Genomic DNA, 23981 nt, shown 5'->3' with positions numbered 1-23981 from the left:
GGCACTGACCTAGACACCAGAAACAACAACAGCATCTCAGCCCTGTCGACCCTGCAAAGTCTTCCTTGCTAACATCTGGGGGGGGCTAGTGCCAAAATTGGGACAGCTGTCTCACAGACTAGTCAAGCAACAGCCTGACATAGTCATCCTCACAGAATCATACCTTACAGACAATGTCCCATACAACACCATCACCATCCTTGGGTATGCCTTGTCCCACTGGCAGGACAGACCCAGCAGAGATGGTGGCACAGTGGTATATAGTCAGGAGGGAGTTACCCTGGGAATCCTCAACATCGGCTCCGGACCAAGTCTCACAGCATCTGGTTAAACGTGGGCAAGGAAACCTACCACGTACCGCCCTCCTTCAACTGATGAATCAGTGCTTCTCCACATTGAACACCACTTGGAGGAAGCACTGAGGGTGGCAAGGGCGCAGAATGTACTCTACGTGAGGGACTTCAATATCCATCAATAAGAGTGGCTCAGTAGCACCACTACAAACTGAGCTGGCTGAGTCCTGGACATTGCTGCCAGACTGGGTCTGCGGCAGGTGGTGAGGAAACCAACAAGAGGGAAAAACATACTTGACCTCATTCTCACCAACCTTACTGTCGCAGATGCATCTGTCCATGATAGTATCAGCAAGATACAGTCAGCACAGTCATTGTGGAGACAAAGTCCCGCCTTCACATTGAGGATACCCTCCATCGTGTTGTGTGGCACTACCACCGTGCTAAATGGGATAGATTTCGAACAGATCTAGCAAGTCAAGACTGGGCATCCATGAGGTGCAATGGGCCATCAGCAGCAGCAGAATTGTACTCAACCACAATCTGTAACCTCATGGCCCAGCATATCCCCCATTACTATCTACCATTACCAAGAAGCCAGGGGATCAACCCTAGTTCAATGAAGAGTGCAGGAGGGCATGCCAGGAGCAGCACCAGGCATGCCTAAAAATGAAGCGCCAACCTGGTGAAGCTATAACACAGGACTACTTACGTGTCAAACAGCATAAGCAGCAAGTGATAGAAAAGGCTAACTGATCCCACAATCAACGGATCAGATCTAAGCTCCACTGTCCTGTAACATCCAGTCTTGAATGGTGGTGGACAATTAAACAACTCACTGAAGGAGGCGGCTCCACAAATATCCCAATCCTCAATGATGGAGAAGGCCAGCACATCAGTGCAAAAGATAAGCATTTGCTACAATCTTCAGCCGGAAGTGCCGAGTGGATGATCCATCTCGACCTCCTCCGGAGGTCCCCAGCATCACAGGTGCCAGTCTTCAGCCAATTCGATTCACTCCACGTGATATTGAGAAAGGGCTGGAGGCACTTGTACTGCAAAGGCTATGGGCCCTGATAATATTCCGGCAATAGTACTGAAGACTTGTGCTCCAGAACTTGCCATGCCCCTAGCCATGCTGTTCCAAGACAGCTACAACACTGGCATCTACCCGGCTATGGGGAAAATTGCCCAGACATGTCCTGTACACAAAAGGCATGATTAATTCAACCTGGCCAATTTACGCCCCATCGGTCTACTCTCAATTGTCAGCAAAGTGATGGAAGGGGTCATCAATAGTACTATCAAGCAGCACTTGCTTAGCAATAACCTGCTCATTGACGCTCGGCTTGGGTTCCACCTGAGCTACTCAGCTCCTGACCTCAGTGCAGCCTTGGTTCAAACATGGACAAAAGAGCTGAACTCTCGAGGCAAGGTGAGAGTGACTGTCCTTGACATCAAGGCTGCATTTGACAGAATGTGGCATCAAGGAGCCCTATTAAAGCTGGAGTCAATGGGAAGCAGGGGGGACAACTCTCCGCTGGTTGGAGTCATACCTAGCACAAAGGAAGATGGTTGTGGTTCTCCGAAGTCAGTCATCTCAGCTCCAGGATATCACTGCAGGAGTTCCTCAGGGTAGTGTCCTCAGCCCAGCCATCTTCAACTGCTTCATCAATGACCTTCCTTCCACCATAAGGGCAGAAGTGGGAACGTTCGCTGATTGCACAATGTTCAGCATCATTCACAACTCCTCAGATACTGAAGCACCCCATGTCCAAATACAGCAAGACCTGGACAATATCCCGGCTCAGGCTGAGAAGTGGCAAGTAACATTCAAGCCACACCAAATGTCAGACAATGACCATCCCCAACAAGAGAGAATCCAACCATTACCCCTTGATGTTCAATGGCATTACCATCACTGAATCCTCTAGTGTCAACATCCTGGGGGTTACCATTGACCAGAACCTGAATTGAAATAGCCATATAAATGCTGGTGCTACAAGAGCAGGTCAGAAGCTGGGAATCGTGCGACGAGTAACTCAACTCCTGACTCCCCAAAGCTTGTCCACCACCTTCAAAGCACAAGTCAGAAGTGTGACGGAATACTCACCACTTACCTGGATGAGTGCAGCTCCCACAACACTCATGAAGCTTGACACTGTCCAGGACAAAGCAGCCCGCTTGATTGGCACCACATCCACAAACATTCACTCTCTCCACCACCAAAGCACAGTAGCAGCAGTGTGTACCATCTACAAGATGCACTGCAGGAATTCACCAAGGCTCCTTCGACAGCACCTTCCAAACCCACGACCACTACCATCTAGAAGGACAAGGGCAGCAGAAGATGGGAACACCACCGCCTGTAAGTTCCCCTGCAAGTCACTCACCATCCTGACTTGGAAATATATCGCCATTCCTTCACTGTTGCTGGGTCAAAATCCTGGAACTCCCTCCCTAACAGCACTGTGGATGTACCTACACCACATGGACTGCAGTGGTTCAAGAAGGCAGCTCACCACCACCTACTCAAAGGCAACTAGGGATGGGCAATAAATGCTGGCCAAGCCAGCGAAGTCTACGTCCCGTGACTGAATAAAAAATTTTAAAAATGCTTTATTAACTGCTCTCTCCACCTGCCCTGCCACCTTCAATGATCTATGCACATATACACCCAGGTCATTCTGCTCTGGCATCCCCTTCAAAATTTCACCCCTTATTTTATATTGTCTCTCCATGTTCTTCCTACCAAAATGCATCACCTCACACTTCCCCACATTGAATTTCAAATGCCCCCATCTGCCCACTCCACCAACTTGTCAATGTCCTTTTGAAGTTCTGCACTATAGTCCTTGCAATTTACAAGCAATGTATCATCAGCAAGCTTTGAAACTATCCCCTGCACACCAAGATCTAGATCATTTATATCAGGAAAAGCAAGGGTTCCAAAGCCAACCCTTGAGGAACTCCACTACAAACCTTTCTCCAGCCCGAAAAATATCCATTGACCATTACCCTCTGCTTCCCATCTTTCAGTCAATTTTGTATCCACGCTGCTACTGTCTCTTTTATTTCATGAACAATAACTTTTCTCACAAGTCTGTTGTGCAGCACTGTAACAAATGCCTTTTGAAAGTCCATGTACACCACATCAACAACATTACCCTTATCGATCTTTTCTGTTACCTCTTCAAAAATGCTCCAGCAAGTTAGTTAAACATGATTTTCCCTTTAGAAATCCATGCTGGTTCTTCCTTATCAACCCATATTTTTCCATGTGACTACTAATTGTAAGCCGAATTATTGTTTCTAGAATCTTGCCCACCACTGAAGTTAAACTGACTGGTCTGTAATTGTTGGGCTTATTCTTACAACCTTTTTTGAACAAGGGTATAATGTTTGCACCTCCCAAGCCTAGGGAAGGCTGAAAAAATTATAGTCAGTGCCCCTGCAATTTCCACTCTCACTTTCTTCAATATCCTTGGATGCATCTCGTCCGGTCCTGGTGCCTTGTCAATTTTAAGTACTGACAGTCTATTCAACACTTCCTCCTTATCAATTTTGAACCCTTCTAGTGACAGAGTTTCCTCATCTGTCACCATGGCCTGGGTAGCATCTACCTCCTTGGTAAAGACATATGCGAAGTATTCATTTAACACCTTAGCCATGGCCCCTTTGTTCATGTGTAAATTCCCTTTTAGGTCCCTAATCGGTCCTATTCCTCCTTTTACCACCCTTTTACTATTCATATGCCTATAGAAGACTTTGGGGTTCCCCTTTATGCTGGCTGCCAGTCTTTTCTCATAATCCCTCTTTGCTTCTCAAATATGCTTTCTCACCTCTCCTCTGAACCTTCCGTATTCTTCTTGGTTCTCAATTGTATTTTCTGCCTGACACCTGTCATAAGCACACTTTTTCTTCTTTATCTTAATTTCTATCTTCTTTTTCATCCAGAGAGCTCTGGGTTTGTTTGCCCTATCTTTCCCTTTCAATGGAATATGCCTTGACTTTGCCCAAAGCAACTTTCTTCAAGGTAGCCCATTGTTCAGCTAGTTTCTCCATCTTTCCTTCCAGTCTATCTGGCCCAGCTCCGTTCTTGCCCCATTAAAGTCGGCTCTCGTCCAGTTAATTATTCTTACTCTGGATTGTCTATCATCCTTTTCTATCATCATCCTAAAACATACAATACAATGATCACTGTCTCCTAAATGTTTCCCCACTGACACTTGACCTACTTGGCCCAACTCATTTCCAAGAACCAGGTTCAATACATGGACTTTCTGTGAACATTAGAGTATAAGATAGTTTTTGTAACTTATGCTAGCCTTACAAATCTGTATATATCTGTAAAGGTATAGTTGTGGGTGAAGGAGTATTGAAATATAGTTCGTCTTCTATTGTTTAATAAATGTTTTATTCTTTTGTTAAAAGTTCATCAGCTGACTCCTGTGACTTTGTTCAGTAGCTACTCTCCACGCATCTAAATAAACAAATAAAAGGTAAGGTCTATCAAGCCAAGTTCCAACCTGGGATCAGGCTTGTATAATTATAACATCAGCTGGAAGCATAACACATCCTTTTCCTTTGTTCACATATTTATGATGCTACCAGAGAAAATTAAATGCCTGAATCCCTGAGCAGATTTTGTAATTACATGTCTTGATTAACCCATGCTTGTTGTTAAAATCTAAGTGCTTTCACAAAGCCTATTCAAAGATTTTAAAATCCTGGAAAGAAATGCAAAGTGCTATTCATGAAATGTGGGACATCTCAAATGAAACTTAGATAACACTACAATTTGATACATGAAGGGGTCAAATATGGCTCCAAAACAGAGTGGAAACCAGGCCAATGTGAATAATGCCTGTTAAAAAATCTAGACACCGCTTTATATTGAATTCAGTGAGGTGCTAGCATGGCCAATGGTAAATCTAAAGTAAATTTGCCAGATTCTTTAACATTGTTCCTACAAAAACCCTTTATTTCTCTTTTTTCCCAGCAGCCCAGTTTATTAAATCCAGCTAGTTTATTCTGAGATTGCTGCCATACATAAGGCTCACTCATTGAGTTAGTGGCTCTAATACCCCACTAAGCGAAGCAGCAAATGCACAAGTCTATCAGCTCCTAAAAGAAAGGTTAATGCTTCAGATTTGACCTTTCATCACAATTGCTCTGAGGAAGGCAATGTTCAGATCAAACAGTGGAAGGGTGTCTATAAAGAATATGAGATACTGCTCTTAAATTCTGCATTGAATCTGACTGAAGTGATATTGGAGAAAGACAGAAAAGAACAAAGAGTGGGAGATGATGCATGGGGTGCCTCGCTATGCAATCACTTGCTCGGGACAACTTACCATGTGTACCTGCTGACGGGAATGATAAAGTCCTCTTTACTGCAGCATCACTTAATGTGGAGTGCTGCTCTTTGTTACACATCAAGCTGTCGACACTGTTACGCCTCTTCAGATTTAATCCACTATATTCCTTCTCATATGTCCATCTGCATTGGAAAAAGCTGTCAAAAGAGCAGCTCCTCACAAGATGGTGCAGAACATTTTGGTGCTGTTCTTTTCCTGGCTCCATCATCAACCTAATATATTAATTTAAAGCTGACTTTAGTGCTCCTTCCAAATGATCAACTCAGTATAATAGACAGCTACTACAATATGTAAATATAACACATAGGCAACATTAAAATAAGCATAGTAAAAGAAAAGAAAGTAAAAGGAGAAAGTGAGAAAATGAAATTAAGAAAACAAACCAAGAGGATGAGAGTACAAGTTATATGCAAAATAATCTCCTTTCCCATCAACCTGTTCTTCCCCCTGGGCCATTGTGTAATCATGGGAAACAGGTATTTCAGAGTAAACGTAATGCAGTCATTCAGATCAGGAAGCTCCCAAGTTTGATCTTCACTCTGTATTGAACTAGCTGATCTCAGTCAAGATGGTGCTGAGGGTACAACTGGCCTCATGCAGTCTGTTTCAACCTAAAGGAGAAAATAACCCAAGGTTCCTGCTCTTGATCACCACCAAATGATTTTTGCTGGAAAATGCACAGCTGTGAGGCATTTCCGGCCACTATTCCAACTGCACTCAGCCAGGGTCAGATGAAATTTCCTAAGGTTATCCAGATTGAAGGATTCTGAAGCCAGTTATCAGGGGAAGACGGCTACTCCACCTGGAAGTGACAAACCGCCTAAATGTGCCTGACGTAAAGGGCGGAAATATTACAGAGATGAAACAAGTCATGGACAGGATATGCAATCAGAACCTCAGCTTGAGGTCAAACAGGGCGTGAAGTTTACAAAGCTTTCAGCCTGAGACAATAGCCAAAGAGGGACGTGAAGTTAATGGCAAGGATACAAAGCTTGTAGTAGGGTATGCAGATTACAGTGTCAAACATTCCAGAGTTCAACTGAAGAAAGTCACTGCACATCTGAGACAAGGAGCAGGAATTTTCATTCGGCAGGCGGGCGCACACCCGACCCGCCTGAGCGTGAAATGACGCGCGGTGATGTCATCCAAGCGCACTGACGTCAATGTGCAGTCACGCAATTGTTCGGTCAGCAGGTGTGTGCCAGAACCAGCAGCGCACCCACCAACAATTAGAAAGCCTGTTAAGACCATTAAGTAATCAAATTAAATTTTTCGCTGCCCATCCAGCCTAAAGGTTGGCAAGCAGGTGAAAAGGCCAAGCAGCCTTTACATTTTTTTGGAAACCTCATCCACGGGCAGGATAAGGTTCCCAAAAGCAAATAAAATTAAAATAAAAACTTTAATTTTTCATTAATAACATGTCCCTGCTCATGTGACAGTCACATGAGGGGACTTTTTTTATATTTTTATTTTTTTTTAATATCGCCATCTCCCTGAGACAGCTCCGTGTTCACTCGTGTGCATGCGCGAAGTTCGTGCTCGGCTCACTCGCCTCCTCTCTCTCCACCCCCCCACAGGCAGTGCTTAGTGTGAAATCGCCATCTGGTGCTGACTGCGGGTGGCAGTCGGCATCCCAAACGCCCCTGCCTGCCCCCGCTAAGGGCAAAATTCTGCCCAAGCAATATGTCTCAACTTTCAAATATTCCCTCTCTCTATCTGTATAGAGATATTATAATTCAGAATGTTTAGTTCCAGTTACAATTTGGGTAAAGCCAAGTGCAATGCTTTGGGAGTTTTATCCATAGCCTTGATCAAATTTTGGTTTAAGACTTGTTACTGACAAAGTCAGGTTTAACTCACAAAGGGTTAACTTCCTTATACACAAAGCCACGTTGAATGTTGGGTAAAACAATTAGGCTGAATAACAGATATTTAAATTATGTAAAAAATATAAAAACAAAAAAACTGCGGATGCTGGAAATCCAAAACAAAAACAGAATTACCTGGAAAAACTCAGCAGGTCTGGCAGCATCGGCGGAGAAGAAAAGAGTTGACGTTTCGAGTCCTCATGACCCTTCGACAGAACTCACTCAAGTTCTGTCGAAGGGTCATGAGGACTCGAAACGTCAACTCTTTTCTTTTCATTTAAATTATGTACTCTCGCTTATAAATGCAATTCTCAATGAAGGTGGTAACTTTGATTGGCACAGCGACAAGCCGAATTTCTGACAGATCTTAAGGAGTCTCTCGTCACAAAATTCAACTCCATAACATCTAGTTTTTGGGAAATATTGGTGGCCCTTTGCCTAAAAAATGGTGTCCAATGCATATAACACTTCTGGTGCTAGCCATGCCAGATGCCATTTTAATTAGGGCATTAGCATGCATGCAGGGACCGTCCACCAGATGTATGCAGATCATGATGTCAATTATGATTTGACACCACTGCTGTCATTTTGAAGTTCAACAGTGTTCCAGTTAATGTCTTTTCTTGGCCTCACTCAGCGGTAGTAAAAACCCCCATCAGTTATTAAAAAGGAATAATCAATTAGGTTAATTGCTTATTGGTTTTTACTGGCTGTTTGTTGTGATTGGAGAAGTACTTTATGGTTTCTAGAATTTCAAGTTGCTAAAATCCACAAGGAGTGGTGTGGCATGCGCTAAAGGATTTTGTTCCAACTTCAGGAAGGTTATGCTGAATTTATATAAGACACTCATTAGACCTCAGCTGGAATATTGTGTACAGTTCTGGGCACCATATTATAGGAAGGATGTGAACACATTGGAGAGAGTACAGAAGAGGTTTACAAGAATGGTTCCAAGGATGAGAATCCTCAGCTATAAGGATAGATTGGAGGGGTTGGGACCGTTCTCCTTGGAGAGAAGGTGGAGAGGGGATTCGATACAGATGTTCAAAATCATGAGGGGCTGAACAGAGTAGATCGGGAGAAGCTGTTCCCACTCATAAAGCGATCAAGAACGAAAGGGCACAGATTTAAAGTGACTTGCAAAAGAAGCAAGTATGACGTGAGAAAGTACTTTTTCACACAACAAGGAATGCACTGCCTGGAAGCGTGGTGGAGGCAGGTTCAATCGAGGCTTTCAAGAGGACATCAAATGATTATTTGAATAGAAACAATGTGCAGGGAAAAGGGTAGGGCAATGGCACTAGGTCATAATGCTCATTTGGAGAGCCGGTGTAGACATGATGGGCCGAATGGCCTCTTTCTGTGCCGTTGTGATTCAAGAATTCCACACAAACCATTTGGTCACAAACATGGAGGCAGTAGTTTGTAACCCTTTTGGACCACAGCACCAATAGACAGAATGAACAAAGGCGACATAGAACTGGACAAGCTGTTTGAAGAGGGCGTGGGACAGGAGAAGGGTTTGCAACAGTAGGCCATATTCACCCAGGGTCTTCAGGAAACAATTCTCCTACATCAACCTCTGCAAAGAACTGTGTCTCCACTACATTAAGAGCAGCATCACTGAAATCTGCCACCTGCTACAGCAGAATGAAGACTGCATTGCCAGTCAAGGTGATCGTGGTCGTAAAATTTTATTCAACCGCTCCTTTCAAACTGGAGCAGAAGGTATTTGTAACATCTTGCAGTAGGTTGTGAAAAGGAAGATAAAGGATCAGGATACTGTTTTATTTAACCGTTTCAGCCCCTTCAGTGGGTATGATAAGTGATGGTGACCATTGTCTCCCCCACTGGAGTTAGGATTTGCAACCGTGTCATTTCTCTGCTGGGTAGGTGCTGCTGCCTCCAGTTATTCAATACCTAGCCCTGTGAGAGAAAGGAGGAAGTGTGTCAGTGAATGTGGTACATGTGATATGGCTGTCTTGTTGAATAGCTGTCAGTCTGTGAGACGAGGCTTGCAGCAGTGCTCAGTGTGAGAGAGTGAAGCTATGAAAGTGAAGTGTGACACAGATTACAGGAGGATATAGGCGGGCTGGTCAGTGGCAATTGGAATTTAATCCGGATAAGTGTGAAGTGATGCAATTGGGCAGGACAAACAAGGCATGGGAATACACGATGAATGATAGGACCCTGGGAAGTACCGAGGGTCAGAGCGACCTTGGTGTGCATGTCCACCGGTCCCTTAAGGTAGATAAGGTGGTTAGAAAGGTATATGGGATACTTGCCTTTATTAGCCGAGGCAGAGAATATAAAAGCAGGGAGGTTATGCTGGAACTAAATAAAACGCTGGTTAAGCCACAACTAGAGTATTGTGTGCAGTTCTGGAATCCGCTTTATAGGAATGATGTGATTGCACTAGAGAGAGTGCAGAGGAGATTACCAGGATGTTGCCTGGACTGGAGAGTTTTAGTTATGAGGAGAGATTGGATAGACTGGGGTTATTTTCCCTGGAGCAGAGGAGATTGAGGGGGACGTGATTGAGGTGTATAAAATTATGAGGGGCATAGATAGGGTAGACAGGAAGGAATTTTTCCCCTTGATGGAGGGGTCAATAACCGGGGGCATAAATTTAAGGTAAGGGGCAGGAGGTTTAGAGGGGATGTGAGGAAGAATTTTTGCACCCAGAGGGTGGTGGGAATCTGGAACTCTCTGCCTGAAAGGGTGGTAGATGCAGAAAACCGCATAACATTTAACAAGTATTGGATGTGCATTTGCAATTCCATGGCATACAAGGCTATGGGCCTAGTGCTGAAAAATGGGATTAGAATAGTTAGCTATTTGTTTGACCGGCACAGACTCGATGGGCCGAAGGGCTTTTTTCTGTGCTGTACACCTCTATGACTCTATGACATCACTGATTGTTGATAAATGAGTGATGAGGATGTAGTGCATTAAGCAGTGAGGCTAGTGGTGCAGTTCGTATGATTTGGCATTTGAAGACAAATTCACGACTTTGGCCATTTATGGGGGGTCACTGAACTTCTTGCAACACTGCATCCAGGTCCTTGGGTTCAGACTTCTGGTATTGACCACAATAGCTACCTGGTCCAACTGCCTTCGCACTGTTTGCCTGAAGTGCCTCCTATGAATAGGGAACCTCTTTCCTCCTGTCCACCGCCTCTACCAAAGCATTCAGAGCAACCTCAGAGAACCATGGAACACATCTATGTCTTGTTGCGCCGTAATTCAGTGTTCTTCCTGCTTTCACTCTCTTCTGCAATTAGTTCCAGCATCTGCCTATATCCTTTAAGAAATATAGTCTGGATTTAAGTAATGTAAGCTAACTTTAAATGCTAACATCACACAAACTTGGACCCCATGCAGTCACTCAATAGCAGTTTAGTGCTGGCTGCCTGCAGCTATCGTGCAAATTAGCTGGCAGCACAGAAGCAACAGGTGCAGCTTAATTATGCATTATGATACCTATGGCCATTTTCAGCCCTGTCCAATTGTGCAGCCCTTATCTCTCTACCTATCTCTGAAACAACTCAGTCTAAGAAAGCTATAATCAGGCCCATCTCACTGTAGTGTTTTTCAGTCAATTTTCCATTAAGATAAAACACACACAATTCCCCAGTTAATTCTGTGTCTCTTAAATTAGTCTACATGGACACAATTTAGTTGCAGCGATAGGGGTCCAGTCCACCAGTTGCAGAACCAGTGGGAACCCCATGTCACCTTTCCACGGGAGACCCAACACAATTATAAGGTAAGCAGGCACTTACCTCCCACTCACAGTAGGGTGCAAATTCCGCTCCTCCCATCCCGGCACCCCCACAAGCTGGAGCAGCAGCCGCTGCTGGTAACATACTGAAGCCTTCACCAGAGATTGTCACAGGATCCCTGGAAGAAGTGGGGAAGGTGAGTGGCATGGGGGCGTGGTAGAAGGGGGTCAAACACAAGGGCAGGGGGGTGGCTCTCAGTGGGCCACCCATTCCTAATACTGGGTCCCTCAAACAAGCACTGTGCCTTTGAACAAGGAACACCTCCCTACTGGAAGTCCACAAGCAACCCTGACAGGGTTTGTTTGTCAGGCTTCCCACATGGCGAGTTCCCCAACTGCTGCTGGGTAAATACCAGGAATACCAGCAGCAGTGGGGTGAGGCCTTTAAGAGGGAATTAATGGCCCATTTAAGGGCCTCAATTGGCAGCGGGGCAGGAAGGCCGCATACAAGCCTTCTCGCCCTGGCTTAATACGGGTAGAGGCATGAAAGCGGCAGGGTCCCCACCTGCCACCCACCCGCCCAATTAAATACCCCACCACCAAACTCGCCATAGGGAGGATATTAAATTCTGTCCAAAGGTTCCAAGATGAACCATAAGTTTTGATTAATTACTTTTTCTTTCAAACACTTCTCCACTCATTCCATCACGTTCCTTACCCTGGTGCCTGACAGCCAAGTTGTCACCCACAGAAGGGAAGAGTTCGGGTGGATGGAGGGGTGCGAAGAAGAGAGAGAGAGAGATAGGGAGAGAGGGAGGTCCTGGAACATCGGAAAAATGCAGGCCCCGGAATTTGGCAGCATCGGCAGGGCCCAAGGCCTGGAGACTGGAGGGAGGTAGAAGGGGAGAGTTTGGAGGCTGGAAGGAGGGGGAGAGTTTGGAGGCGGGAGGGAGGGGGAGAGAGCCCTCCGAAGGTTTGGTGGGGGCGGATTGGTTAGCTGAGGGGAGATATAGAGTGGGGGTAATGGAGGCATGCTTTTCACAACTTGGGAGAAAAGAGCTTGTTTTCTGGCACTCATTTCTTAAAGCAATACAATCGATATCTCTAGGAACCAAGAACGGGTGGTGCAGCAAAGTTCGCTTGAGTCTGATTCCTGGGTGATAAGCAAGTCTGCAGGATTGTGTCAATTAAAGAGATCATCAAAAAGTTTGATCCCAAGACCCACCATGACTCAAATATGCACAAGGAAAGGTGGGTCCAGCTGAGCGTCAGCAGGTCGGCTGACTACAATTTGGGGGAAGTGAACCAGTTGCAGGATGATGTCTTTTATAAGGCACAGATCCTTTTGCTTAGAAGTAAATCTCAACGAAAAAGCTGAAACTTGGCGAAAAATCTTTGCCCGTTTGCGGGGGGGGGGAGCGGGTGCGCTGCCACTTTACGTGGGCGGGTCTATTAAGGCCCGCCCAGTGTGACAGCCGCCAGGAAGTGCGATGCGCTCTTTCACACATGTGCGCCAAGTGCTGCCTCAGGGAGATCAGCTCCAAATTTAAAAATGTTAAAGAAATAATAGCAAAATTTCCCTGACATGTTCCCGCATGTGATCCTGTCACATGAGTTGGGACATGTCCATCGCTTTTACTGAAACATTTATTAAATATTTTAAAACCCTCATGAAACCTCATCCCGCCCGTGGATGAGGTTTCATGCTTTTTCTTAAACCCACCAAGGCTCCTGGCCTGCCCACCATCCTTAAGGTTGGATGGGCAGGTCCATTAATTATGTCAATTATTTTTTTAAATGGCCTCAATAGGCCGTTGACAGGGCAGCTGACTCGGCTGCGCCCCCGCCGACCTGAAAATGGAAATGACACAGGGTGACATCGTGAATTCCACCCGACGTCATCCCGTGTCATTTTACACGTCGGCGAGTGGGCCTCGTCCCAGCTCGCCGACCGGAAGATCCTCCCCTTTGTGATCACAATCGTTGCAAATTAAGTGTGTCTTTGAGACATGTTGAGGTTTTTCTTTGTCTGCAAAGTCCTGGGAAGGCCTCAAGGAGCAAAAGAAATCAAAACACATGCAAATCCTAAAGGTTTGGGACACTACTGTAGAGTGACATCAGTGCCAACGATGTAGCCCGTGCAACCCTTCAAGCGAAGAGGGGGTTGGGAGATGCTACTGCGACCAGGGTAGATATGCAGCTCTCTACTCGTTGGGCAGAATTTTCTGCCTATCCTGGGGGGGGGGGGGGGGGGGGGGGGGGGGGCGCTGGTCGGGAGCGGGCGCGGAGCCGATCGCCACCTGTGATCGGCTGCGCGCCATCAGTTTTACATGGGCAGAGCTGCCTCAGAGAGATTGAGTTCATGTTGAAATATTTAAATAAATATTAAATAAATTTAGCCATGTCCCATCATGTGACAGTGTCACATGAGCTGGGGCATGTTTATGAATTGTGACAAACATATTTATTCATTTAATAAAACCTTCAGGAAACCTCATCCCACCTGTGGATGAGGTTTCCTGAAAAATGCAAAGGTCACTTGGGCTCTTCATCTGCTTGCCAACCCTAAGGTTGGACAGGCAGCGTTGATAATGACTTTAATTGGTTTTTCAATGGCTTTAACAGGCCTTTGACAGTTCGGCGGGCACGCAACCACCTCTGGCCCGCGCCTGCCGAATGAAAGGTCTGAATGACACGCAGTGACGTTGGGACACATGCGCAACGTCACTACACGTCATTTTACGCGTCGGCGTGCTGGGCCCACCCTCGCACACTAACAGGAAAATTCTGGCCATTATGTTTCATCGTCTTTGCTCATATTGTATTCTCACAGACTGCATGAACAATCATGTGCCTAAAAGCAAATAGTGCATGGAATTTGTATGCCTTCTCACGTCAAAAATGTCAACAACCTTGTTAACATCTAATTCCTTTTTCCTGATAGAAGGATAAGATTGCCTGAACATATGCCAGCCAACACAAGAAGCTGAGATGCATGATTGTCCCAACATCTAGCGGCCAAGAGTAATAAAGCTAGTACTTCCAGGACAGCAATATAGCTGGAGGATTGCGCAGAACCCGCCCAGAACTGGGAAAAGCTACTGAACGGTCAGAGGCTGGAGGCAGAGAAGACAGTCCATGGCTTGCAGAATCCAGAGGAGTTTTCTGGGATCAATCAAGACTTCCAGGAAAGGTTAGAGTCCGAGCTATCGAGGCTCAAGTGCAGGGCCCAGGACCAATTTTTCAGCACCGACCAGCGGAGTAATATGTGCAATAACTACAACCCTTATGCAGCAGCAATCTGAGTGCTGAGGAGTCATTATAAGCTGAACTATTACTCTTGCTTTCTGTTGCAGCACGGGAACCACAGGGACAGCAACCATGCCTCTCGGAGAAACAACCCTGCCAGGCCTGCACAGATTGAAGCCGCACCGGCGTTTATTTGCACAGCTAGGTAAGTACACATGCGGAGCTGCTTTACTCCAATAGATGGGAAGGTACAATTTACTGAATGCTCCAGATAAAAACTGTACGATTCATACAAAGTATCCTTCAAAGTGATGATTATCTCGGGGGTGATATTATATATATATATATAATATATATCATCTGCATTCATGCAGTCTGTATATGCACTATAATTTAGTCTTTATTACACTAATATGTTCCTTTTTTTCCCCTACCGGTTCAATTGCAAGGAGGTCTGGAGCTCAGTGAGCAGCAGTTATTTTTCCAATTGTGTTTTTGTTTAACTGTTTTTTGCTTTAATTGTTTTGCGCTATTTGTTAACTTTAACAAGGAATCAATGCTTATCTTTTCTCTCTTCTTTCTCCATCAGCAGCATGTTTCGCTCATCATTTGAAGAAGGGGTTGAGCGAGGATGAGGTCTCAAAGGAGCAAAGCAAGCTGATCAGTTATTTAACAGAGAAAATACTGGATCTGAACCGTGAGCAAGTTTGGCCTGAAATCAATCAGCACAGATACTGTGCGTGAGTTATCTGTGTCTTCTCACCTCTTTTCCAGGAATAAAGTGGTTGACCTTTTATTGAAACCTTCATTCTGAGTTTTTTTTTTGCCTGTGATCAATGAGGAATTTTAATTTTGTGTACTTGGCATTTTTCACAATAAGAATTGCACAGTTTTTTTATTGAGTGTTTTGTCTGACCTGCAAATCTGCAGAATCTCGTTATTAATCTTGAACATTTCCAATCAAAACAATACAACATTGGAAGGGGGAGTTAATGAAATCAGTTGATGCTCACCAGCAATAAATGTGATAAATAAATACATATAACAATAAATCTAAGTGCAATATAAAGCACAGCGGATAAACTAAATAAATAACCGGTTTGGACCTGTAGTAGCTATATCAGCAGTATTATTGGCACTTTAATTGACAAATTTCTACTGGAGCACCAGTTCTGAACTGTTCTTATTTCCCTGTTCAGAACTGGTTCCAGCTGGCACTCAGATTACTGGAACTTCCTTCTGAGCAGCCAAAATGGCACCATATCCTCTTAAGTATAGAATACATGACTAACCTGTTCTCCTTGTTAATGTTACTTTTTTCAGTCGATGTAACTATTTGTTTCATGGCGTTGCTCATGAGTATTCTACGCCTAATACTACATATTTTCTCTGCTGCATGTATGAAGAGTAAAATACCTAATAGACAAATCAAGACTTAAAGTGTTCTCTTACACTGATCCTCCTTGTTTAGTCCAATCTCCCTTACAGATGGTTACTCATTCCTTTCGTTTCCTACGCCTCTCAATCAGTGGGCTGAGAACTTTTCAGAACATGCGCTCCAGAAGCCATCCATTCCCACTTTGAGTCATGGTCAGGTGATATTTGATCTCAGCAATTTACTGCATAAGCTAAACAACCATCTCACAGTTCAAACATGTGTCTCCTCTCACCTGGGGAAGCAGAAAGGAAAATTAGATATACGACACAAAACTAAGAATATTCTGTGCAGATAAAGAGGCAAATTGCTGTTACTCATTCATATCATTGTTACTACCTAGTATTATTATCCTGTACTTTCTTTTATCATTATTCCTGGGATGTGGACAATGGTGGCAATAGTGCATTTTATTTGCTTGTTCCTAGTTCCCAGAGAAGCTAGACAAGCATATGAGGGAGATGGGAATAAATGGTTACAATAGTAGATATAGATGAGAAAAATGGGAGAAGCCTCAAGTAAAGCATAAACATGGGCAAGAACTGATCAGGGTGAAAAACCTGTTTCTGTGCTGTATATCCTACATAATCCTATGCGAACTTCATACTTCCCCACATTATACTTTATTTGCCATTTTGCTGCCAACTCAATTAACCTGTCTATTATCCCTTTGCAGCCTTCATGTGTCGTCACAGCTTACATGCCCACCTAGCTTTGTATCATCAGCAAAATTTAGATACATTACTTTTTTTTAAATCTTTCATGGGGTGTGGGCATCACTGGCTAGGCCAGCATTTATTACCCATCCCTAACAGTCCTTGAGAAGGTGGTGGTGAGCCACCTTCTTGAACCACTGCAGAACATGTGGTGCAGATACACCCAGTATTGTTGGGGAGTTGGAGGATTTTGAACCTCTTTTGCTTTGATATAGATTGTGAACAACTGAGGTCCCAGTACTGAGCATTGCGGCAATCCGCTAATTACAACTTGTCAACTTGAAAATACTCCGTTTATCCAAACTCTCCACTTTCTGTTCATTAACCAATCCTCTATCCATACTAAGGTATTACTCCCAACTTCATGTGTCCAATAATCTTTTTTGTGGCACCTTACTGAGTGCATTTTGGAAATCCAAGTATACTACATGTACTGATTCCTCTTTTATCTACCCTATTAGTTACATTCCCAAAAAAAATTCAGTTGTCAAACACAATTTCCCTTTCGTAAAACCATGTTGACTTTGTCTGATCATACTATAATATTCTAAGTACAGGAAGTACTTCCTTAATGATAGGTTCATGCATTTTCCTGACAACTGATGTCAGGCTAACTAATCTGTAGCTCACAATTTTCTCTCCCCCTACTTTATTGAATTGTGGAGTCAAATTTTCAAATTCCCAATCCGCTGGGGTCATTCTAGAATATAGGGACTTTTGGAAAATCAAAACCGCTGCAGCCATCTCTTTAGAACCCTAGGATGTAAGCCATCTGGTCTTGGGAGAGTCAAATTTTAGTCCCTTAAGTTTCTCCAGTACTTTTCCTCTACTGATATCAATTACCTTCAGTTTCTCTTTTTAGCACCATGATTACCCCCTATTTCTGGTGTGTAATTTGTGTCTTCTACTGGAAAGAGTGTCCTGCGGTCAGCATCACTGTGAAGCAGTCTGGGAAGAGTGTCCTACAGACAGCATAGCGGTGAAATAGTCTGGGAAATGTCCCACAGTCAGCATCACGGTGAAGCAGTCTGGGAAAAGTGTCCTACAGTCAGCATTGCTGTGAAGCAGTCTGGGAAGAGTGTCATGCAGTCAGCATCGCGGTAAAGCAGTCTGGGAAGAGTGTCCTGCAGTCAGCATCGCGGTAAAGCAGTCTGGGAAGAGTGTCCTGCAGTCAGCATCGCTGTGAAGCAGTCTGGGAAGAGTGTCCTGCAGTCAGCAACGCTGTGAAGCAGTCTGGGAAGAGTGTCCTGCAGTCAGCATCGCTGTGAAGCAGTCTGGGAAGAGTGTCCTGCAGTCAGCAACGCTGTGAAGCAGTCTGGGAAGAGTGTCCTGCAGTCAGCATCGCTGTGAAGCAGTCTGGGAAGAGTGTCCTGCAGTCAGCAACGCTATGAAGCAGTCTGGGAAGAGTGTCCTGCAGTCAGCATCGCTGTGAAGCAGTCTGGGAAAAGTGTCCTGCAGTCAGCAACGCTGTGAAGCAGTCTGGGAAGTGTGTCAGGTTTGGTAAGTGACTAAATGCTTTAAAATAGGTGTAAAGATTGTATCCATAAATGTGTGTAGCATTAAATCTACTACGCGATGTGTTGCAACCTTGGACTACCTTGCCAGGGTCAAAGCTAACCTGTTGTTTCTGCAGGAGCGTGCGATACCACACCTCAGCTCCTACAGGCAATGGTCATGATGGTGGTCCCATGGGCCATCGATCTGTTCGGGAGGAAATGACTCTTGTTCCTCCAGCCTGGCTATTCTGCTGCAGGGATGCAACTTCACAGTCTCCAAGGTTAAGGAGGTGGTGGGCAGGCGCCTCCTCGTAGCAGACGTAATGTACAAGAATGCTCCACTCCGGTTAATTAACATGTACGCCCTGGCACAAAAGGGCGAGCGGCTGGTGGTTTTTCAGCAGCTCCCACTGCTGCTGGCTCCTCCAGGCCGGTCATTCTGGGCGGTGACTTCAACTGCATCATCGATGCTGCTGGACGATCCGGCAGGGACGACAGCAGATTGGACGCTACGTCCAGATCCCTGATGGAAACAGTTAAGGATGCCAAGCTGTACGACGTCTTCAGCAACCCTGCAGACAGAGCGCAGCATAGATACACCTGGTCGCGGCCAGATGGGTCCATCCGTTCCAGGATAGACTTCCTGTTTGTGTCCCGTAAGTTCATAGTCAGATCCACCGACGTCAAGCCAGTGTTCTTCTCTAACCACTGCCTCCTACTGGCTGACTGTCACTTAGGGGAAGACCAGAGGGTAGGCAGGGGGGCATGGAAACTAAACATGCAACTGCTGATCTCAGAGAACATTGAGGAGCTCAAGAGGGATTACAAAGGTTGGAGAACCGTGAAACCCCTCTTTGAGTCCCTGACACACTGGTGGGAAGCGATCAAGGGAAACATTAAGAGGTTTTTCATCCTCAAAGGCACCCAGAAAGCTAGAAAGGAACAGAGGGAAATGTCCCGACTCCAGAAAAACATGCAGAATCTGCTCCGGCTGCAGTCGATGGGGGTCGATGTCAAGGAGGAACTCCAAGAGGTGAAGAGGCAGCAAGCCTCCCTCTTTGCCTCAGAGGCCTCCAATACCATCTTCCGTTCCAGAGTCCTCTCCATGGAGCAGGATAAGACGTGCTCACGTTTCTTCTTCCAAAAGGTACACAGAGAGAGCTCTGTGATCAGCAGCCTGAAGGAAGCAGACGGCTCAGTAAAGCCATCGCAGTCCGACATTTTGAGGATCAGCAAATCCTTTTATGCCGGATTGTATGACGTGAAGCCCACAGACAACATGGCCTCCCAGTCCTTCCTGTCCTCTATCATGGAGATCTTAGACAACAGTACACAGGAGAGCCTGGACAAACTGCTAACTCCTGACGAACTGACTAAGGCCCTTGCATCCTTCGAGAAGAGTAAAGCTCCCGAAAGCGACGGCTTGCCGGCGGAGTTGTATTTAGCTCCGTGGGACTGGATTGGCCCAGACCTGCTAGAAGCGTACGAGAGTATGCTTCTGGCCGGCAGCATGTCAGAATCCATGAGGAAAGGCATCAGCACCCTCATTTCCAAGCACAAGGGGGAAAAGGAGGAAATTAGAAATTGGCAACCCATTTCACTGTTGAATGTGGACTAAAAGATTCTCTCCAAGGTCATCGCCAATCGGGTCAAGTCCGCTCTGGAATTGGTGATCCACCCTGACCAGACCTGCACTGTGCCAGGTAGGAAGATCTCTAAGAGCCTCGCGCTGCTCAGGAATACGATTGCCTATGTGCAGGAGAGGGGTGTGGACGCCTGCCTCATCAGCCTGGATCGGGAGAAGGCCTTTGACAGAATATCGCACACCTACATGGTGGATGTGCTCTCCAAAATGGGTTTTGGGGAGGGAATTCGCAATTGGATCCAACTGCTCTACACTAACATCAGTAGCGCAGTCTCCATCAATGGGTGGGAATCAAATAGCTTTCCTATTAAACCTGGAGTCAAGCAGGATTGCCCTCTCTCCTCTGTCCTGTTTGTGTGTTACTTGGAATCCTTTGCTGAGTCCATCAGGAAGGATCCGGGCATAAGAGGAGTGACAGTCCAAGGCAGTGGAGGCACTCAGGTCAAAGCCTCCCTGTACATGGACGATGTCGCCATCTTCTGCTCGGATCCGCTGTCGGTTTGCAGACTGATCCACATCTGCGACCAGTTCAAACTGGCCTCGGGAGCCAAGGAAAATCGTTAGAAGAGCAAGACCATGTTCTTTGGGAACTGGGCTGACCGATCCTTTGTCCCCTTCACTGCCATGGCTTACGGCCTGAAGGTGCTGGGGATATGGTTCGGACGGACCGGGATACGTGTTAGAAACTGGAAGGAGCAAGTGTCTATGGTGCAAAGAAAACTGGGCATGTGGGAGCAACGCTCCCTCTCCACTGCAGGTAAGAACCTGGTCATCAGGAGTGAGGCACTCTCACTGTTGCTGTACCTGGCCCATTCCAGACTCCCGCACGATGGCAATCACCTGTGCCATCTTTCGCTTTATCTGGAGGTCGAAAATGGATCGTGTCCACAGGGACACAATGTACAAGCCTCTAGATAAAGGGGGAAAAAAACATGCCCAAAGTCGCCCTCATACTGATGGCCACCTTTGTGTGTGGCTGCATCAAGCTGTGCGTAGACCCTCGGTATGCAAACACCAAGTGTCACTACATGCTGAGGTTCTACCTGTCCCCAGTGTCGCGAAGGATGGGTCTGGCCACGCTGCTGCTGAATGCTCCAAGTAGTTGGACCGTGCCGTACCACCTGTCCCTCGTGGAAAAATTTATGCAGAGAAACAGCTTTGGTCACAAGTCCATCAGGCAGTGGTCAGCACATAATGTCTTAGAGGCCCTGCAGGAAAAGGAAAGGGTGGATCCTGTGGGAAGGTTCCCCGAGCAGACTGTCAAAGTCATTTGGCAGAATGCCTCATCGCCAAAACTTTACAACAAGTACCAAGACGTAGCTTGGCTGGTGGTGAGAAAAGCCCTCCCCATCAGATCCTTCCAACACGCCAGGAGTCTCACCCCCTCTGCATGTTGCCCTCGAGGTGGCTGTGGTGGGGACGAGACCGTTGTTCAACTCCTTGTGGATTGTGCCTTTGCAAAGAAGGTCTGGAGGGAGATGCAGTGGTTTCTGTCGAGGATCATCCCAATCAGTTCTGTGACACAGGACTCTGTGCTCTACGGGCTGCTCCCAGGGACACACACCGAGACAAACATCAACCGCAGCTAGAGGATCATCAATTCGGGGAAGGGCGCTCTTCGGTCTGCCAGAAACTTGTTGGTCTTCCAGCGCAAAGAGTTGTCCCCTACCGAGTGTTGCAGACTGGCACATTCAAAGTCCAGGACTACCTGCTGAGGGACGCACTAAAGCTTGGGGCAGCCGCCACAAAGGCGCAATGGGGAAAGGTCGCTGTCTAAGACCTTTCTGCCACAGTGCACCGAGGGGCTCTCAACAGTTTCCAGCCCCTCGGGCTGTATAGCTCAAAATGAATGTATGCATTGAATACTAATTGTATTGTAATTGTATTGAAGCACCTCAGAGTGCAACATGATGTATGTTGATAACTCCAGTACCATTGTCTGATTGTCCGCATTGACCATATTGAAATGATTATAATATTAATTGATTGTATTGATGCACCTTGTGATACATGTTGTAAAAGTTGAATCTGATTGTACTTATGTGATGGTGATTTTGAAATAGTTTGGAATGTTCTTCCAGATATTTTATAAGGTACATTTTTCAAATAAAAAGTTTGGGAAGAGTGTCCTGCAGTCAGCAATCACGGTGAAGCAGTCTGGGAAGAGTGTCCAGCAGTCAGTATCGCAGTGAAGCAGTCTGGGAAGAGTGTCCCGCAGTCAGTTCTTGTTGAAAATAAAAAAGAGTGACATCACAAAACAGCACGAGAGAGCAGTGGAGAGATCACAACCAGTGTGAGTGGTGAGAACTGATTGGTAAGTAGTGGGTAAGTGTTTTTCTCCAGTTTAAAATAGATTAAGCTAAAGAAAGGTATGGGTTCTAGTTTTTATTTAAAAGTACATAAATAATTTAACTTTTTTTAATGTATTTAACTTAAAGTAAGGGCTTTTCTTCTCAACTAGAGGCATGGTAAGGCAGCTCAGTCCCGTGTTAGGTACCGCCTGCAACATGTGGGAAGTCCTAGAAGCTCATTGTGCTCTGACTGACCATTCGTGCAGCAAGTGCCACCAGCTGTAGCTACTTGAGTTCTGAGTTTCGGGGCTTGAGCAGCAGCTGGAGGCACTGAGGTGCATCCATGAGGCTGAGAGTTTTGTGGATAGCACATTTTTAGATGTGGTCACCCCACAGCTTACTCAAGTGCAGATAGAGAGGGAATGGATGACCATCAGTCAAAAGAAAGGTGTCAGGCAGGTACTCAGGAAATCCCAGGGTGCATCTCGCTCGAGAACCGTTTTTCTGTGTTGGAAAACGGTGATTCACGGTTCCTCTGGGGAGTGGCACTGAGTTGCTCAGCTGCACAGGGCGAGAGTAAAAAGAGGGGAAGAGCAATAGTGGGAGGAGGCTCAATAGTAAGGGGAACAGACGGGCATTTCTGTGGCCACAAACGTGACTCCAAGGTGATATGTGGCCTCCCTGGTGCCAGGGTCCAGGATGAACGGCTGCAGGGCATTCTAAAGGGGGAGGGCAAACAGACAGAGATCATGGTACATATTAGTACCAACGACAGAGGTAGAAAGAGGGACGAGGTCCTGCAAGCAGAATATAGGGAGCTAGGAAACAGATTAAAAAACAGGACCTCAAAGGTAGTAATCTCTAGATTACTTCTGGTGCCACACACTAGTGAGTATAGAAATAGGAGGGTAGTTCTGATGAATGCATGGCTGGAGAGATGGTGCAGGAGGGAGAGCTTTAGATTTCTGGGACATTGGGACTGTTTCTGGGGGTGGTGCGACCTGTACAAGGCGGACAGGTTGCACCTGAACTGGAATGGGACCAACATCCTTGCGGGGAGGTTTGCTAGTGCTGTTGGGGAAGGTTTAAGCTAACTTGGCAGGGGGATGGGATCCTGAGAGGAGGTTCAGCAGAGGGAGATGTACAGTCAAAATTAGAAGAGAGAGCAAGTGAGTCAGGAAGGTATAGAAATTATAAGCCAGTTAAGGCACAAGGGAGCTTGGCAAGGTTGGATGGTATCTATTTTAATGCAAGGAATCTGACAAATAAGGCAGATGAGTTGAGGGCACAAATTAACACATGGAAGTATGATGTCATTGCTGTCACAGAGACATGGTTGAAAGAGGGGCATGATTGGCAGTTCAATATTCCAGGATATAGAGTCTTCAGGCGAGACAGGGAAGGAGGTAAAAGAGGAAGAGGTAACACAATATTGATCAAGGAATCAATTACAGCAGTAAGGAGGGATGACAACTTAGAAGACTCCTCAAATGAAACCATATGGGTAGAACTGAAAAACAAAAAAGGAGCAATCATATTGCTGGGAGCGTACTATAGGTCCCCAAGCAGTCAGATAGAAATAGAAGTGCAGATATGTAGGCAAATTTCAGAGAAGTGTAAAATTAATATGGTAGTAATAGTGGGGGATTTCAACTTCCCCAACATTAACTGGGTTAACTGGGAAAAATACGCCCCCAATGCAGAGAAGTGCGGGAGCAGGTACGCCTCCGATCAGTGCCCCCAACTGGGGGAATGCCGTCATTTTATGTGGGCTGGCCAATTAAGGCCTGCCCAGCGTGACGTCCGCCAGGAAGCACTATGCGCTCCATGTGCGGGCGCGGGTGTGGAGTTCCCTCAACCGGGAGTGAAAGAGCACATTGATC

General features: G+C 45.8%; 1 protein-coding gene across 1 annotated transcript in view; it reads right to left on the bottom strand.

Moving 5' to 3' along the window:
- Positions 1–15835, bottom strand: part of LOC121271595 (protein KASH5-like) — a 99256-nt gene extending 83421 nt beyond the window's left edge. Inside the window, exon 1 of the mRNA XM_041177630.1 lies at positions 15808–15835. The gene's annotated coding sequence lies outside the window, so the exon portion shown is untranslated. The remainder of the gene's footprint in view (positions 1–15807) is intronic.
- Positions 15836–23981: the final 8146 nt, after the last annotated feature.

The sequence above is a fragment of the Carcharodon carcharias genome, chromosome 31 (assembly GCF_017639515.1).
Source record: "Carcharodon carcharias isolate sCarCar2 chromosome 31, sCarCar2.pri, whole genome shotgun sequence".
Lineage (NCBI taxonomy): Eukaryota > Metazoa > Chordata > Chondrichthyes > Lamniformes > Lamnidae > Carcharodon > Carcharodon carcharias.
Note: the sequence above shows the minus strand (reverse complement) of the source record. Positions and strands in the feature narration are given on the sequence as shown.